The sequence below is a fragment of the Cygnus olor genome, chromosome 3 (genome assembly GCF_009769625.2).
Source record: "Cygnus olor isolate bCygOlo1 chromosome 3, bCygOlo1.pri.v2, whole genome shotgun sequence".
Classification (NCBI taxonomy): Eukaryota; Metazoa; Chordata; class Aves; order Anseriformes; family Anatidae; genus Cygnus; species Cygnus olor.
In genome coordinates this window covers 1,063,087-1,077,457 of record NC_049171.1, presented here as the reverse complement: position 1 = coordinate 1,077,457, position 14,371 = coordinate 1,063,087, and the positions used below count along the sequence as shown (strand labels likewise).

General features: G+C 49.6%; 1 pseudogene; it reads left to right on the top strand.

Moving 5' to 3' along the window:
- Window positions 1-567: 567 nt before the first annotated feature.
- Window positions 568-13,739, top strand: LOC121067558 (annotated as a pseudogene).
- Window positions 13,740-14,371: the final 632 nt, after the last annotated feature.

The window sequence follows — 14,371 nt, the reverse complement described above, 5'->3', positions numbered from 1 at the left end:
TGAAGGGATGGATACCTTTCCTTCACACCCGACATGGGACATCTCCAGATGCTGAGGACTTGTGCCCTTTCCCAATCACTTTGCAAGGACCCTTTTCCTAGAGAAGGATTCCAGCTGCTTGGCTTCCTTGCCTTCTGATTCCTAGCTACCAGCCCCAGTACCTCGGCATCAGAGTAGCCAGGTGAGAATGTGCTCACCTGGGTGACAGCTGAAATCCTTTTGCTATCTCACAGCTCACTCAGGGATAGGGTTCAGGTGGTTTCAGACTCTTCTATGATTTCTGTCTCTTCTCCCTCCTATTTTTGTGATGGCTCTGTTTTAGAGCTGCCTGCCTCCTCCCTTCCTTGAAAGGGCGCCTTGGGGTGCGGCTGCCCCAGCAGCCTGGCTCAGCCCCAGCACAGTCAGCAGCTGCCAAGTTTCACTTTCAGGCACTGCATCAAGTAACAGCGTGACTTCCAGGAAAGCAGAAATTCTCTCCCCGCCGTGCAAACAGGAAGCTGCAACCAGTGCAGAGGCTTGGGGCCCTATAAAGAGTGGGGTCAGAGCTGGGCTGAGGCTGTGCAGGAGCTGGGCTGAGACGCTGCTGGAGCTGGGCTGAGGCTGTGCAGGCGCTGCAGAGCACCAGGGAGGGCAGGTGGGTCCCTGCTGACAAGCGCTGGGCAGGGCAGGGGCCACACGCGGAGCCCCCTTGGCCTCCTGCTCGCTGTTTCACCCATCCCCTGCTGGGCTGCGAGGTGCCAGGGGGGCAGCAGGGCTTTTCACACAGGTGAAATGGGCTCTGCTCGGGGGCACAGGATGGAGGAGCAGCTCCCTCCGGTCAGGCTGCTGCAGGAGGTGGGGGGCCGTGCTGCAAGGGCTGCCCTGGAGGGCAGGGAGGATCTGGGGGCTGGGGCAGCAGCAGGCAGGGAAGCAGGAGGCCCCCTGGGACAGCCCAATGCCCTGCAGAGGTGCAAAGCCTGGTGGTGGGGCTGGATGGGGCGGTGATTGCTGCTGCTGCAGGAGCCAGCCCTGCAGAGCCAGTGCAGCCACAAGCCCAGCTGGGCTGGAGCTGGTTTTTCTCTCACATGGGGCAGCTGCTGGGCTCTGGGGAGCAGCGAACAAACTCCTTACGTTGCTTTCCTATGTGCAGCTTTCCATTCCTTCCTAAACTCTCTTTACCTCGACCCACGAGCTTGTCTTGCTTTTGTGTCTCCACTTCTCTCCCCGTCCTGTTGGTGGGGAGCGGGTGAGCAGCTGCTGGGTGCTCCTTGTTGGCCGGGGCCAACCCAGCACAGGGGTCCTCTCCCTGCCTTGGGGGCTGCAGCATCACCCACAGCAGGCAGAGGCACGGTTGGGATGGAGTAATTTTTTTCCTTGTAGCTGGTGTGGGCTGTGGTTTTGATTTAGGATGAGAATGATGCTGACAGCACCAATGTGTTAGTTGTTGTGGAGCAGTGCTTGCACAGAGCCAAGGACTTTCCCGCTCCTCACGCTGCCCTGGCAGCGAGGAGCCCAGGGTGCACAAGGAGCCAGCAGGGGACAGAACCAGGACAGCTGACCCCAAGGAATCAAAGGGATGTCCCATCCCAGAGGGCATCCTGCTCAGCAATTATATCTAGGGGAGTTGGCTGGGCTGGGGGGTGGCCGCTGCTAAAGCAAGGCTTAGGCTTCAGTCGGTGGTTGGTGACCAATCGCACTGTGTATCACTTGCTTTGGATATTCATTGGTTCATTATTATTATTACCATCATCATCATTATCCCTTCCTTTTCTGTCCTATTAAACTGTCTTCTTCTCAACCCACAAGTTTTTAGCACTTCATAGTATCCTAGAATGGTTTGGATTGGAAGGGACTGCGGTGGTATTATTCTGCTGGGCAGCTGAGCTCCACCACAACTGCTCTCTCGCTCCCCATCCTCATAGGAAAAGTGGGAGAAAATGTAATGAAAAGGGCTCATGGATTGAGATAAGGACAGGGAGATCACTCAACAATTATTGTAACGGGAAAACAGACTCAGCATAGGGTGATTAGAGAAATTTATTACCTATAACTAACAAGCTAAAGCACTGAGAAACAAATAAAAACAAAACAAACAAACAAAAAAGACAACTTCCTCCCCCCGAGCAGCACAGAGGAACCAGGAATGGGGGCTGCGGTCAGTCCCTGACACATTGTCTCTGCCGTTCCTTCTCGGTCCCTCTCTGTCCCTGCTCCACGTGGGGTCCCTCCCACGGGATGCCATCCTTCCCGAACTGAGCCTCCGGGGGCTGCCCACAGGCAGCAGCTCTTCAAGAACTGCTCCCACACAGCTCCGTACCACAGGTCCATCCTCCAGGAGCAAACTGCTCCAGCACGGGTCCCCCACGGGCAGCAGCTCCCCCCAGACCCCTGCTCCTGCGTGGGCTCCTCTCTACGGGCTGCAGCTCCGGCCTGGGGCCTGCTCCTGCGGGGGCTCTCCATGGGCCGCAGCCTCCTCCAGGCCACATCCACCTCCTCCACCGGGGGCTCCTCCACGGGCTGCAGCGTGGAGATCTGCTCCGTGTGGGACCCATGGGCTGCAGGTGGACAGCCTGCTCCACCAGGGGCCTCTCCACAGGCCCCAGGGGAACTGCTGCTGTGTGCCTGGAGCACCTCCTGCCCTCCTGCTGCACTGGCCTATGGAAGCTGCATGGCCCTCCCTTATCTAACATGGGGGAGCTTCTGGATTCTTCTCACAGAGGCCACCCCTGCAGACCCCTGCTAACAAAATCTTGCCACGTAAACCCAATATGGGGACCTTAAAGCTCATCCAGTTCCAACCCTCCTGCCATGGGCAGGGACACCTCCCACTAGACCAGGTTGCCCAAAGCCCCATCCAGCCTGGCCTTGAACACCACCTGGGATGGGGTGTCCACAGCTTCTCGGGGCAGCCTGCGCCAAGGCCTCGCTGCCCTTGGAGGGAAAGATTTCCTCCTTATACATAATCTAAACCTACCCTAAGTAGTTTAAACTCATTACCCCTTGTTCCATCACCCCACTCCCTGACAGAGTCCCTCCCCAGCTTTCCTGCAGCCCCCTTTAGGTACTGGCAGGCCGCTGTAAGATCTCCCCAGAGCCTTCTCTTCTCCAGGCTGAACAACCCCAGCTCCCTCAGTTGGAGCCCTGGTCTCCCTCAGGAGAGGTGCTCCAGCCCCTGGATCATCTCCCTGGCCTCCTCTGGACTTGTTCTAATACTTCCATGTCCTTCTTGTGCTGGGGGCCCCAGAGCTGAGTGCAAGACTCCAGGTGGGGTCTCAGAAGAGCAGAGCAGATGGGGACAATCCCCTCCCTCGTCCTGCTGGCCACGCTGCTTTTGGTGCAGCCCAGGGTACGGATGGCTTTCTGGGCTGCAAGCGCACATGCCAGCTCACACTGAGCTTCTTGTCAACCGGCATCTCCAGGTCCTTCTCCTCAGGGCTACTCTCAATCCATTGTCTGCCCAGGCCTTGCCTCCAGCATGTAGAGTGCACCTCACAGATTGTCATCAGCAAACTTGCTGAGGGTGTGCTCAATCCCAGTGTCCATATCATTGACAAAGATGTTAAACAGCTATGGTCCCAATACTGACCCCTGAGGAACACCACTCATTGCTGGTCTCCACCTGGACATTAATCCTTTGACCACAACTCTTTCAGTGTGACCATCCAGCCAGTTCCTTACCCACCAAGTGGTCCCTCCGTCAAGTCTATTTCTCTGCAATGTACAGACAAGGCTATCATGGGGAATGTGAGAAAAATCTCAAATAATTTTCTTCAGACAGGATCTTCTGTGAAGCTTATTTTATTCGCGATTGCAATGGCGGGCATCCTGTCAATTAGGAGCGCTTTTTAATAAACAAATCATAACCTTTTATTCCCTATTACCCAACACTTGATCACCTCCTCTGTTTCTTCATTGGCTGAGTACTACAGGTTCACAAGCTACTCGACGTTCCTCTATGCCATATATGTACGATTTTTCTTTTTTCTTTTCAACCCTTTAATTTCTCCTTTTTCCCTTTTTTTTTCCCCTTTATTATGTTTTGAGAACCTGTGATCTTTGTTTTACTGTTCCCACACTGCTCATCCTGTTTTTCTCAAGCTTCCACCTTACTTTGGAACAGTGAGGCCTTCTACTGTCCACTTATCTACTTAGCATTTCTCCTTATTATGACTACACAACTACCTTGGAATACAGAAAATTAGTTCTCTACTGCAAAAATGCAACTTAGTTTCTTACAGGGAACCACGTCAAATGTTTTGCACAAGTCCAGGTAGGTGATGTCAGTTGCTCTTCCCCTATCCACCGATGCTGTAACCCTGTTGTTGAGGGCCACCAAATTTGTCAGCCACGATCTGCCCTTAGTGAAGCCATGTTGGCTGTCACCAACCATCTCCCAATTTCCCATGTGCCTTAGATGAGCTTCTAAGAGGATCTGGATTTTTTTTTCCTTTTAACATTTTTTTTCTTCAGTTCTCTCCCTCATCCTGCTGTGGGGGTGGGGGGAGCCAGCGAAAGATTGTGTGGTGCTTGGCTGCCTGCTGGGTTAAACCACACCATCCTCCAACACCACCCCAAGTGGGCTTCATGCTCCTCTGGCAGCTCCCCCAGGGCCCTTCCACCACGGCCCTGGGCAGGCATCGGCTGCTCCCTGCATCATGCTCTGAAAACAGCCCCCAAGACATAGAGTCTGTGCATTCCCAGGTCATCTGCCTGACCATGACAAACCAAGGCCCAAAATCCTAAAGAATCCTAGAATGGTTTGGGATGGAAGAGTATTATAGATCATCCAATTCCAACCAGCTGCCCTGGGCAGGGACACCTCCCACTAGATACATAAAATCATAAAGTATGCAAGTTAGAGGGAACCCACAAGGATCATCGAATCCAATGGGTCCATCGCATCCAATGGTTTATCCTGGGTCCCCAGAGAAACACCCAAAAATAAATAAAAATCAGACCGTGCATCTGAGAGCATTGTCCAAACGCTTCTTGAACTCTGGCAGGCTCGGTGACGTGACCACTTCCCTGGGGAGCCTGTTCCGGCGCCTGACCACCCTCTTGGGGAAGAACCTTATCCTGAGATCCAGCCTGAACTTCCCCTGGCACAGCTTCAAGCCATTCCCTCGGGTCCTATTGCTGGTCACCAGCGAGAAGAGAGCAGCGCCTGCCCTTCTGCTCCCCTCGTGAGGAAGTTGGAGGCCACCATGAGGTCTCCCCTCAGTCTCCTCTTCTCCAGGCTGAACAATCCAAGTGACTTCAGCCACTCCTCATATGTCTTCCCCTTTAGACGATTTACCATCTTCGTTCCCTTAGTTAGTAGTTTTGCATGACAAAAGTGTAAGGGTATGTGGATGGTGAGAGCATTGGCTTCATTAAGGTTATCTGGTCTCCGGTGGCTACTTGGTGGGCCAGAGATTGCCTCTCTCCAGGCAATCCCTTTCTCTACCTCGCGTGGGCGAGCGCTCTAAGGACGAGGAGCCAGTGACAGGTGAGACCAGTCCTGGTAGGTTATACATGGGTGCTGTTGAAGGCTGTGCCTTGTCCATGGCTATTTGTGTAGCCATGTCAGTGGTTGTGTGTGTGTCTGTCTGTGTCTGTCTTTCTCAGGAGTGCCCGAGGCTGGGTTCCAGCAGCAGGGCAGAAGAAATCTGTGGACCAGAAACTCTGGAGAGGCCTCTTCTAAGGGGTGGTGGCCTCCTCTAACCTGATGTAACAAAAGTCTGTTTTCCCCTTCCACAGCCATGGGGTCACAGGAGGAGAGAGCAGATGCTGGGGAAAAGGCACATCTTGCTAAGAAATTGCTGGCAGAAGCATTTGAGAAGGAAGGACTTGATGAAGAATACTGGCTCCCCAAACTGTCGGAGATATTGGGTGTTAAGTCAAGAGATGCTTTGAAACATCTGCAATATGAAGACTACCTTAAACTGGAGTGCGAAGTACGGTACGCCTGGGAGACCAAGGCACTCCGAAAGCTCCTGGGAATCACAGACAACAAAACAGCTGTTGATGAGCTGCAGAAGCAGCGCTTGGAGCTGATGAAGCAGAGACAAGAAGCAGCCAAGTCAATCCTACAGGAGCTGGAAGAAATGCAGAAGAGCCGCAGCCACAGCAAGGAAATGATAAGACAGAAAGAGGAGGCACTATGGCAAGCCATGGACATTCCCAAGGAGTACTGGGCACCACCAGAGAAGACATTGGTGAATGAGCTGGCGAGCATCCAGAAGCAACTGGAGCAGCAGGAGAAGTCCATGGGAAAGAGAGAGAATGTCTCCGACAAGGAGGTCCTGAGGCGGGCATCGGGAGGCCTGGCTCTGCAGGGTATTTACCGAACCAACAGCCTGGAGGATGTGCTGGCAAAGCGAGAGCAACTCATCAGGGTCCCCGATGGCTTCACGCTCACTGGTCCAGAGCAAGGGTCACTGCTTGAGAGGAAGGAGTTCTCCTCCTCTGCAGCAGAAGCCACTTTCACCAAGTCCATGGAGCAGCTGGGGTTCAGCATCAGCGCTTCTGCCAAAGCCGGGTTCTGGGGGTTCAGTCTTGAAACAGGTGTAGATTACAGCAAGTCCTCACAGTCAGAGGACTGCCATCGGTCACGCTCGGAGCAGACATACATTTGCACCGCCAAGTACCAGTACATCCCTCTGGCCTCCTACTACTTCCAAAAGGACCAGCTTCGCCTCTCAGACGCGGCCCTGCGAGAGCTGCAAGACATTGAACAGCTTCTGAGCATCACCCAGGAGGCAGAGAGGTTCCACCTACTGAAGAGCAGGTGTGCCAGCTTCTTCAGCAGGTTTGGGTCCCACGTGAACCAGGGACCCCTCCACTTTGGGGGTATATTCTGGTGGAAAGCATCTGCCGAAGGTTTCAGGGCAGAGCAATGGGAAGAGATGAAGCAACAAACATCTGAAGCACTGAACGGCTACATCGGGGCTAGCTTCAGCGGCTTTGGTAGAAATGCAGGATTGAAGGTGGATGCTTCAAACTCCAGCTCACAGGCATCATTTCAGGGAAGAGATAGAAGCAGCGCCCACACAGCAGTTCAGCTCTATGTGACCAAAACAGGGGGCCCATCAGAGACGGATTCCCTTCCCGAGTGGAAATGCGGGCTTGTGGCCAATAACGCAACCTGGTGTGTGATCGACCGGGGCTTTCAGCTGATCCCAGTGTGGGACATAATCCTGTCCAACCACAGCAGCGATTTTAAATCCTCCTATCAAATGAGCAGCAGCCTCAGGGCTGTGTACGAAGCGCTAACGAATCACAGCGTCAGCGTGATCTTTGGAGAGGAACTGGCCAGTGCCGTAGAAGAGGCTAAAGCTTTCCTGGAGCACGTGAAGACCTGGGAGGGGACGGTGGATGAAAAGAAACTGCTCACGTTGATAGATTTTAAACAGGGTCTGAATAACAGAACAAAAAATCACAGTGTCTGGATCAACATATGTCTGTCAGACAAAGCGTTGCAGGAGTTCCTGGTGAATACCGTTTCTTTTTGCCAGAAATCTTCTCCAGAAAACACCACCTATATCAAATCTCTGCTGCAGTGCCTGCTGGATCCTCACATCTATTCTGTCAAGGACTTCCCTGGGGCTTCCTTCATTATGCAATGGGTCTTCCACACAGAGCACATGCTTCCCGAAACTCCCAGTATTTGCAATCTTGAAGATCTTACTAAGACATTGCTGCAAATGAAGGAGTACATCCAGGAAGTCACCTACGCACCGGCAACTTCTGCATCCACCATTCATGAAGCAAAGATTAAAGTCACCTTCACTGTAAGCCTGGCTGTTTACTCTTTGCTCCAGTTTCTGCAGCAAGGCGCACAGGAAGACATAGAACTCTTAGTGCTCTTAGTTACAACCAGCACGGGATACCAAGTAGAAAGCAGCACTTTTCAGTACCTCCTTGGGTGTCCAGAAATTAATTTCATGATAAAGGAAATGCAAAAGGCACATAACGAATATCAGAGCCTGAAGGAACAGGATGTTTACAGAGCTCAGGCTTTCCTGCTGTTGACGGGCCTCACCATAACATCCGAAAATAAGAAGGTGACCCCTGAGCAGAAGAATGACCGCTTAGTTTTCATGAAAGAAAAGATGAAAAATGCATGGTCTACAGAGATGAAAACTCTCCTTGAAAAGCACAATGCATTCAAAGACTGGGAGATGCTGGAAAGAGATTTGCAATCCTTCATTGCTGGGCAACTGGAAGACACATCTGACAACCTGAAGAAAGACAGTATAATCAAAGACATGGAAGATGCTTTTCAAGGCATGCAGCCTCCCAGTCAATGCAAACCCAAATCAGACAGCAGCACATCCAAAGCAAATCAAGCCACTGCAAACCCAGAGTTCCTCAACTTACTTAAGCGCCTCGGGCTGGAAAGGTACTATCCAAGAAAAATGGGCACAGAAGATTTCCACGTAATATACCAGACATCTGTACACAACAGCCAGCCCAGCAAGGACAGCGAGCTACCATTTTACTTCCTGCAAAGGCTACTGACCGTGGATTATCGGGTGAGGTACCTGACTTGCAAGGAGGCAAGTAAGCCGGGAGTCGTGCCCACACCAAACACCTCGGTGGAGGACCACGAGCCCTCTGATTCCTTTGATGACTTTTCAGTGACTTAGACGAAGGAGCCCCTGAATCTGCAAGCAGGGAGAGTCATGTGCACCCCATGGACCTCCAGATGGCAATTTTTCATTGTGCTGATGATTTCATGAGACAGTACCTTTCATCAAAGCTTGCTTTCTGCCAGTTTGCACTACCCCTCCTGGTACCAAACCCGTGCACTTCACAGATAGAGTTCCCTCTCTGGTCCCTCAGCCAAATCAAGAAGAGCTGGAAAGGGACGGTGAGATCGGGAGAGCAGACGAGGATTAGCAGTCACAACAACAAACTCATTTGTCAGGCAGAGACACCCATCGTGTCCTTCCTACGCATCGGCAGCTCTCCTTCCTCTTCCAAGTCTCAGCTCCTGAATGCCCTGCTGAGCAAGCAAAAACATGACACTTTTTTCCACCGACATTGCAAAGGCAGCACCAAAGACTGCTTCCTGATGAAAGGTGTTGTGGAGATCTCCTGGTACATTCCCCGTGGTAGCGACGACGACAGCTTTAACGGTCCTGTTGCTTTCTGTAACCTGCACGGAGATGCGAGGGATCACGAACTCCAGCTGCAGTTCTTACAGGAGATCTCTGACGTGAACGTGGTTCTTGTCTCTGAGTCTGATCAGAGCAACAAGAAAGGCAGGAAAATTTTACATGATCTGTGGCAGTCTCAGAAGCCTTTGGTTTGTCTTTTCACTGAGAAAGAGAGCATTGCAGCTGGCCCATCTAGCCAAAACATAAGAATAGGGATCAAGAACAGAAATGAAGCAGAATTAATGGGTGAGCTGACAAAGACCATCCGAGACCTAGTGGAAGGGTTGAGCACACTTGTTAGCCTCAATGCATGTCTGAGCACAGCTCGCCAGCATGGCTTCTTAGTCGATGAAGATGCAGAAGCGTGCGTGACAGCCAAAGAAAAGGCAATCACGCTGGTGAACCTGTTGAAGAAAGAGAAGTTGTCTGAGATCAAATCACAGCTACTGCCTCTTCAGGGAAAACTGTGGTACATGTGGTGTAAAAAGGACAAAGAACTCACTCGCTTGCAGGAAAAGAGGAACAAGAGCATAGAGCATCATCGGAGCCAAATTGAATTGGAGAAGTCTGCAATAAGAAAAAAGCAACTAGACAAAGCGTTCCCCCTCAATCAGCTGATGAAATCAGTCCTTGGCTTTCTCCAGTCACAGCCAGACGATATCAAGAAATTCTTTCTGCAGTGGATGAAGGTCTTCATGGACGACCTGTCCTCTGATCGCCTTGACGAGCTGAAGAGAGAGTATCATCAGTTATGGTCTCAAATCTTGGCATTAAAGAAAAGCAATGAAAAAAGCGACCTGAAAAGAATATTGATGAATAAGTTAGATGCCCTTTCCGATGAAATCAATGATTCGTCCATTGGCCTTGAGCATATTTTGAGAGAGGTAGGGCAGATTTATGAGGCGCTGGAATCAACAAACTCCGAAGAAAAATGCTTTATCACACTGCCTGAAATTGCCGCCGATCTGATGGTTTCAGGGTATCCCGTTGAGCTGATGGATGGTGACGCTTCTTACATACCACTGCAATGGATTGGAGCCATCTTTGACAGGTTAATTGAGAAGCTAGGGGACAAGCGAGTATTCGTGCTTTCTGTGCTTGGCATCCAGAGTACAGGGAAGTCAACCCTGCTGAATGCCATGTTTGGTCTCCAGTTTAATGTCAGTGCAGGGAGGTGCACCCGGGGAGCGTTTATGCAGCTCGTTAAAGTGGACGAGAAGCTTCAACAGGATTTGAACTTTGATTACATGCTCGTTGTTGACACAGAAGGACTTCGTGCCATAGAGATGGCCAATAAGCAGTCACTTAACCATGACAATGAGCTGGCCACCTTTGTCATTGGCATGGGCAACATGACTCTGATCAACATCTTTGGAGAAAATCCTTCGGAAATGCAAGACGTCCTTCAGATTGCTGTGCAGGCTTTCCTGAGGATGAAGCAAGTAAATCTTTCCCCAAGCTGCCTGTTTGTGCACCAAAACGTGGGCGAAATAACCGCAAAGGAACAGAACATGGAAGGACAAAGACGCCTGCAGGAGAAGCTGGATGAAATGACCGTGATAGCAGCCCAGCAGGAATTCTGTGACGTCACCTGCTTCAGCGACGTCATCCGCTTTGACGTGAACACCCACATTCATTACTTTGCTCACCTGTGGGAAGGAAACCCACCGATGGCACCGCCCAACCCCACCTACTCCCAGAACGTCCAGGAATTAAAGAGCAGAATTCTCCAAGCTGCCAAGAAGGAATCGCAGAGCAGCATTTTGAGGCTCTCCAGCTTGAAAGTTCGTATTAGTGACCTGTGGAATGCCTTGCTGAACGAAAACTTCGTTTTCAGCTTCAAGAATTCAGTGGAGATTGCCGCATACAAGAAACTGGAAACCGCATTTAGTCAGTGGACCTGGCAGCTGAGAAGTCACATCTTAGACTTGCAAATGAAACTGGAAAATAAGGTTCGGAATGGGGAGTTGAGGAAGGTCACCATGGAACACCTTGAAAAACTGGTGCAAGAGACAAATGATGCCGTCACCAAGAAGATGGAAATATTCTTCGGTGAAGACGGAGACCGTGAAATACTGATCCAGTGGAAAAGCAGCACGGAACTGAAGCTGAAAGAACTGAGAGAGTCCCTTCTTGTTGAAACAAGAAGGAAGTGTGAGAAACTTATAGAACTAAAGAAGAGCCGGAGTAAACTGGATGAGAGGAAGTCCAAATATGAAAGGAGCTCCTGAAAAAGAGCAGACAGTTGGCCCTGTCTCTAAAAGGCCAGGAATTAAGCAAAAGTGAACTGAGAAAACAATTCATTTCTCTCTGGACGCGGTGGATTGCTGAAGTCTCTGTTGAAGTCTCTGCTGCTCCCGCTCTGGAACAGGTGGACATCGATGTGGACATAGAAGATGTCCTTCTAGATCACTTTAGGGAGCCTAATGTAGATAAACGAATCAGGAAGTTATACCAAAAGACTGTCTTTTCTCTTGACATAGAGAAACACGTGTCTAAGAAAAAACGGTTCGGCATCATTCCTAAGAGTTTTGACAATGCCGATGTGAGCAACATGCACCACATTACAGATAGCATCACAATGCGTGTGAAGGCAAACATTGAGAAGAAGGAAAAGGACAAAATGGATTACAGTCGAACTTTTATTCATGAAATACTAAATGAAGTGGAGAAAGGTATGAACTCTGTTCCTAACACTGCAAATTACAGTTTTAATAAAGATTACAGAATAGATTTATCACTGTACCTGTGCAGAATGGCAGCAGAAAGGTTTAAAGACATGCATGCAGCATTCAGGAAAGCAAACGATCCAGTCGTCTACCTGGAGAGCAAGAGAGAAGACTTCTTTAAAAGTTTCCAGATTTCCTGCCAAGGAGCCTCTTGTATCACAACATTTGCCGATTTCCTGTGCAGCAAGATTGCCCCAGCTCTTCGACATGCCATCTATGAGAAGACAGCTCTTGGCATAGCTCGAGACATGAAGGATAAAATACCAGATTTCAGTGGCAATAGATCCACTCTGGAAACTTGCATACTGAAATACCTAGCAGAAGAAGAAAATTTTGAAAATTTCAAGCATTACCTTAATTCCCCAGGAGACTTTTTAAATAATTACATTAAGACAAAAGTTGAGACATACTGTTTAGATAAGAACAGAAGGCTGGAGATGTTTTTAAGAGACTCCCTCACTCGTTACTATGAAAACATTCAGTCAGCTGTTTTTGCATCCACCACAGTTGTCAAAGACAGAAAAGACAGAAACGATAAAATCTCTCTTTGGCTGGATGAATTCTGCAGAGCACTTGGAGACGTGCTAAGCTTGCCCAGAAGTGACCTGAAGAATATTGAACACCAGGAGATAACAGACATAGAGTTCCTGAATAACGCCATGACAGAAGCACTGTCTCCCCTGATTGATGACCTCAGGAAAGAGTTTGCTAATGCTCGTATGAGCTCATTTGAAAGGCAGCCTCACACAATACTGGCTGAGCAGTTTGCAGGGTGCCAGGAGGAGTGCCCATTTTGTGGGGCTCTTTGCACTAACACTATGCCAAACCATGATGGAGACCACCGGGTTGTCTTCCATCGTCCACAAGTTTTGACAGGATACAGATGGTATAAAACAGACAACCTAGTCATTGATATTTGTTCTAGCAGTGTTTCAAGTGACTGCTTATTCAGGATTGGTAAAGACACATGGATCCCCTACAAGAAATACCGGGATGCAGGACATCCCTATTCCACTTGGAACATTTCTCCTGATCCATCCATGCAAGCATACTGGAAATGGTTTGTGTCTTATTTCAGGACACAGCTAGAGCAATACTACAATGGGAAATTTCACGGCAAAGGAGAAATCCCTGCTTCATGGGAGACAGTTACAAAGCAGAATGCACTTGATGAACTGGAGAAATATTAGGCTAAGTTGGTATGAAGGAAAAGCTGCAAGTGCTTTGCATTTTAGAAGAACATAATATGAGGATAACCACAAAATATTGTTGTAATGATTATGACCTTAAACCATGTCAAGAAAACTAAAGGTAATTGCTTGCAAAGTTGGATGAAATAAGGAGTGCTTCTCATGCCACTGCTCAGCGATTCCCTTGCTTTGTGATAAAGTCAAAGTCCTCTTCCTTTCTTGCCATAAATATTTACATCAGCTTTGCCTTAAAGCAAACTAGAAAAATATTCCTGCAGCAAGCAGTCATACCGCCGAGATTAAGACCAAGTACCAGATGAAGAGCAAAGGCAGTATTAGAAAGTACCGATTTTACCAGCTGCTATGAGAAAAGAAATGACACTGGCAAAAGAGCAGTTTCCCTGCAGCAAATACTCGTCACACTTACAGAAAGGACAGTGGGGTCTGTGTGCAGGTGAATATTTGTGGGAAACTCTGCTATTTTGTTTTTTTGGGGGGGCAGGGATCGTTTTACACATTCATAAACTCAGTACTCAGGTGCTGTTCTCTTTCTGATGCTGTTAAAGCAGTTAACGCAGCAGCCTATGTGGATTTAGACAGCAATTTTAACTCTGTGGTTACTAGGTATATGTCCTAGGTTAAGATGTGCCCACACTTCCATGAGCCATTCTTACTCATGGGCCTGGGCCTGGCAAACTTCCCTCTAGCCCCTAGCCAACCCAACTGCTTTTGCCAAGCACGTCTGTGTTGGGTAACAGCCTTTTATAACCAATGTAGAGAATTAGACAGCTTTGCAGCTTCCTCAGCAACTGTCAGCAGTGCGTGATCTTAGTGTTTGTGCTGTCAAGACAGGCAGGTGGCAACTGAACAAAAATGGTCTGGAGAACATGTAAGTGACTCTGCCTGCACCAGTGCGGGGGGGGGGGGGGGGGGGGGGGGGCGGGGTTTACTGTGCAGTTTTTCTGCAGTCCTGCTGGAAACCCGATGACCAGAGTCTCCTGGAGAGCTGGCAAAAGCGGTGATTCATTATAATTCTTTGTAGTCTTTGCTAATAAACTGTTTGAGTTGGACTGGACTGGTCTCTACAGGCTTTATTTCCAGGTGAGCCACAATTATCATAGAATCATAAAATCAGAATGGTTTGGGTTGGAAAGGACTTTGAAGGTCATCTTGTTCCAACCCCCCTGCTACGGGCAGGGCCACCTCCCACTAGATCAGGTTGCTCAAAGCCCCATCCAACCTGGCCTTGAACACCTCCAGGGATAGGGCATGAACAGCATATCTAGGAAACCTGTTCCAGTGCCTCACTGCCCTCATAGTAAAGATTTTC